The sequence below is a fragment of the Micromesistius poutassou genome (assembly GCF_964030765.1).
Source record: "Micromesistius poutassou genome assembly, chromosome: 4".
Classification (NCBI taxonomy): domain Eukaryota; kingdom Metazoa; phylum Chordata; class Actinopteri; order Gadiformes; family Gadidae; genus Micromesistius; species Micromesistius poutassou.
This window is the reverse complement of record NC_140274.1, coordinates 7,101,498-7,106,507: the sequence shown is the minus strand read 5'-3', so window position 1 is coordinate 7,106,507 and position 5,010 is coordinate 7,101,498.

Here is a 5,010-nt window from a genome sequence, read left to right as displayed (position 1 = left end):
AGTGACGCATGGATGTGTCGTCATCTTCATATCAGACGCTGTCGTGAGATTGTGGTGAAGTTGTTTCCATGTTGCCCGATGAATAAACGTATTGTGTATGAATGCACTTATTGTGTATGAATACACTTACTGTGTATTCACAGCTGATCAATTGTGGAGGGAGGATTTGAGTAATGCATTTTTAAATATCTATCCATGGCTCACTCGTTCCTTTGCCTCATCATAGAGTTGTTTTTAAAATTTGAAACAGATCTAATTGGGTCTCACAAAGTGTTCATTTCTGTGTTCATTTTGACTCAAATGTATGAAATTGTTAAATAGGGAAATTCCCTGTAGAATACATGAAGTCTGATACTTCATGCTAACAACTATTCGACAGAGTGATCGTTTTCTATTGGCTGCACACCCTAGTTCAAGCGTGTTTGACCACGCCCCCTCACACCTCACGCTCCCATGGAACCCAGTGTCTCACGTCTGCTCTGATTAAATTTTTGGAAACTTGTAAGCATTTATATATTTACAAGATTGTGATTAAAGGGTTAGTAAATTCCTGTTTTAGCATGGATAAACAACATGTAAAATGTGGTCACAGTTCAGATATAATTCTCCACACCAATCAAAAAATGAGTTTAATCCAACACCATGGCCAAAGGTAAAGCTGTACAGTTGATATTTGCATGTTGTGATACATGGGGTGAATAGCGTGGAATGTGGAGGTCTGGAGAGGAAGCCGGAGCTGTCACGCTGGGCTCAGAGTGTCAGCAGGGGGGAGGGGAGGCTGGTGCCTTCAGCCCACCTCAGCTGTGCTTCACAAAGACCAGGGACATTCAAGGAGGGGAAAAGACCAGCTTTTGTCTCCGATATATATCTGTTTCCTAATCCATCGTTATGAGAGGCAACACGATACACTGGGCAGACAGGTGGGAAAGAAAGAAGCATGGATTGGAACTGACAACCTCTATTGCCAGTGGTTCACAGGGCCAAAGACAGACACCGCCTGAGGTCTCGTTCCCTTGGAGGCTTTCTCTCTCTCTCTCTCTCTCTCTCTCTCCCTCTCTCTAACTCTCTCGCTCTCCTTCTCCTTCTCTCTTTCTCTCTCTCTCCCTCTCCCTCTCTCTAACTCACACACACATCTGTTGGCCTGTCTCCTTGTGAAACACAACCATGTGAACGGTCTACACTAAATCGTTATACAGCGTTGCTTTGGCAACGTTTTTTATTGATCGCAAAGGTTTGGAGATCATGTTATAATCCATGGAGCCCATGCTGCGAGAGGAGATTCTACACTTCCAGTCTGACACGGACACCATTTCCCACAAAATCTTTAAAATCCTTTTAAAGAAGGAAATTTGATAAGAAAATGAATTACAGCATGAATGGTATAGAATTATGTTGACATGGTCCTTTATAAGCGTAACCGTTGGCAATCACCTAGAGAAAAATTGCGGTGAAGTATGGAAGTTCCCATGAAGGATTCCACTTGTGCTCTGTAGCCTCCAGAGAAAGACGAAAGATGATTTGTGACCACTGTGATGAGATGTGTACGATAGTGTACGATAGTATGCAATGGTGCGTTATGATAGTGTATGATGGTGTGTGTTACTGTAAGATGCAGAGTGGATACTAGGACTACAAGTGTTAGTTTGCATTCTCATGCCTTTGTCATCTCCTACCACAACAAACCCTTTCACAATCGTTCCCATAGATAATGGGAATTAAATGAATTAGTAAAAGAGCTTAGTAACTAGAGATTTCCATATCTCACAAAACACTCCAAATTCAACGCCAGGGTTGCTGTGTCAACATTCTTTAAGTTAAGTACAAATGAAACGACTCAGGACAATTTCTTTCACTTAGTTCTCGAGCATTTTCAGATTTTCCCGCTGTTGTCGGACCATTCCGACAACATTCTCCCTTCTAGAATGTTCTGATTCCAGAATGAACTGAATGTTTCCAGTCAGCGGGAAAGAGGGTTCCGTCCGGGTTCTGAGGCCCTGAAGGGCCCTGGTCAGCAGCAGACGCAGCAGTCTGGGGACGGCCGAGGCAGCAACTGGCCCTCCACGCCTCACCACACATTTGACCTGTGGCGGCCCCCCCAAGACGCAGGGCCGCCTCCGTTCTCCAGCCAGGTTTTACTGCACGTGTTTTATTCGCTGTTAACGCTGTTACGATGTCGAGTACCCCCGGGGTTCCACTAGGGGGGCGCTGGTGAAGGGGGTTGAGGAGGTAAGTCTTTCCAAAGAGCCCTGAGCTGGATAGAGGCTCTGTGAAACATGAGTCTTCATGTTATATCCTTTTTCCACCCAAATGAGCGCGTACATGCTGGTTTGTTAAAAAAGGGGAAAACCCACTAAAAACAGGCCTTTCCTCTTCCAGTAGAGGAGAATGCCTTATCCTTTTTTGTCTCGTGTGTCACATTTAGCGTCATTATGTACAGGAAAATAGGGCAGAGTAAACGTTGGGAAGCAGCATGGAGGCCGGTGAAAATGTTAACCTGTTTTACTTATTCTGTCTCTTTCAACTTCGGTTCGAAGAACAAAATCTGAGTTGCATGTTATTCCCGTTTATTAACACGCCGACGTCCGGAACTTCAAACAGCGGGGCGTCGGGAACAGGGAGGACATCGAGTGTCATGTTTCCATCGCTGCTGATGGAGCTCATAAATACCCGCGAATACCGCCGGCTCATTTGTCCCGGGAATGGACGCCGACTGTATCCCCCTAAAGACAAAAGCCACATGTTAGTGGGTGTTTCTGTCTGGTTGAAAAGGGGATGTAATGTACATACAAGTTAAACTGAGTTATATAGTGTCACTGTGTTGTGCATATTAGCTAAGGGATATTACATCGCCGCCATTCTTAAACTAAAGATACAGAAACGCTGCTGTTTCCATGAAACGGTATATGGATAAAATGGTCAATGTCAGATCTGTAAATGTATATCACGTTTGGAGGCATTTACTTCTCAGAAAAGTATTGCTGGTCATTCTTTATTTCGGCATGACAGCCTTTGACTGCAGACCGTTATTGAGCAGAAGAACGTCACCTGACCTGGTGAGCCAATATCAGCACCAGATTGTCTTGAAGACAACCTAACACCGAGTGTTTCGGCAACATTCAAACAAAGCCATCTTTCTACTGGTGATAACCTCTACTCCATTATTCATTTCCTGTTTCCTTTGTGGGAGCGTAGTTCACACACTTCCTGCTTCAGCCAAAGCACTTCCTTTATGGCCCCCCTTGGATGGACAGATGCTCTCAGCGCCAAGTTTATCTTCTAAACACACACATTGTGATTGGCCCATCAGCTCCTCTTACGGACTCTTGTGTGTGCTGTGCATGTGAAGGAAGTCTCAAGTGTGCACACACACACACACACACACACACACACACAGTACTGCTGAATCTATTTACACACACACACACACACACACACATACACACACACACACACACACACACACACACACACACACAGGACTGCTGAATCTATTTGCACAATGTGTTGAGAATGACATTTTCCCCATTTATAATTGAGCCCTTACTTTGGGACTCTAATGCTTGAAGGAAAAGAACTCATGGGGTAATGCCTTCTGCCAAGGCCACTGGCACGGACCTAAGCTGTGTTTAAATGAGTTCATCAGTCCTACTGTTCTCTGGCACCAGGCGCCTTCTTTCCAGACACCTTAAGTTTCCTTAAGAAAAACACCCTGAGGCCCCTTGTCCCTCCGTCCAGCACTGCAACGCAGCAGCAGTAGTGCAGTAATACCACTGTATCTGAGGTCCAGCACTGCAACGCAGCAGTAGAAGTACAGTTATACCACTGTGATCTGAAGTCCAGCACTGCAACCCAGCAGCAGCAGTAGTGCAGTAATACCACTGTGATCTGAAGTCCAGCACTGCAACCCAGCAGCAGTAGTACAGTGATGCCACTGTGTTCTTTCCCTTCCTCTCATAAGGCCTCAGGAATCACACCAGCCCTTCTCACCCGTTCCGCCAACTACGTAAGGTGTGTGTGTTTGTGTGTGTTTGTGTTTGTGTGTGTGTGTGTGCGTGCAGCAATGTGTGCATGCGTGTGTATGAGTGCGTGTGTGACTGTACTTATCCATTTCTCAACAACAGTCGGTAACACTTTACAATAAGGTACACAGAAACGTAGGTAGTTACTGAGGAACGAATGAGTAATGAATGAGTAACGAATGAGGAACGAATGAGTAACGAATGATGAACGACGAAGTGACAGTTACTCAGTAACTACTGAGGAGTTACTGGTAAACAGACCAGGGGACTACTGAGGAACGAATGAGGAACGAATGAGGAACGAATGAGGAACGAATGATGAACGACGAAGTGACAGTTACTCAGTAACTACTGAGGAGTTACTGGTAAACAGACCAGGGGACTACTGTATTCGTTACTGAGTAACGAATGATGAACAACCAGGGGCCCTAAAGTGACAGTTACTCAGTAACTACTGAGGAGTTACTGGTAAACAGACTAGGGGATACTGTATTAATGAATCATTCTGTGAAATAGCAAACTGACCAATTTGGTTATGAAAGCAACTGAATTTTCCTGGGATTTCACAATTAGTTAATAAATTAACAAGGCACAGACGGGATGATTGTCATATTTTAATAAAGATATTCACAATACATACATTCATATTCACATTTAAGGTTTATTATGTGGCATTAGTAATGTTGAAGGCTTAAAAGCAATTGTCCACCACTGCAGGGCACGCTTTAAACCTGCCTCCCTTGGTTTCAAGCGCTGTCGAGGGCTGGCTTGGGTCCCACACTGGATCGACTGGTAGAGCTGGATCTGACTGATGAGTTGTTACTCTTTCGCGATCCATTCGTTCACCAGTAGTTAAGCTTTATGAATCATTCGTTTACCAGTAGTGAAGCTTTTTGTGTACCTTCATGTAAAGTAATGCATCATACTGAGTTGTTACTCTTTCGCGAACCATTCGTTCACCAGTAGTTAAGCTTCATGAATCATTCGTTTA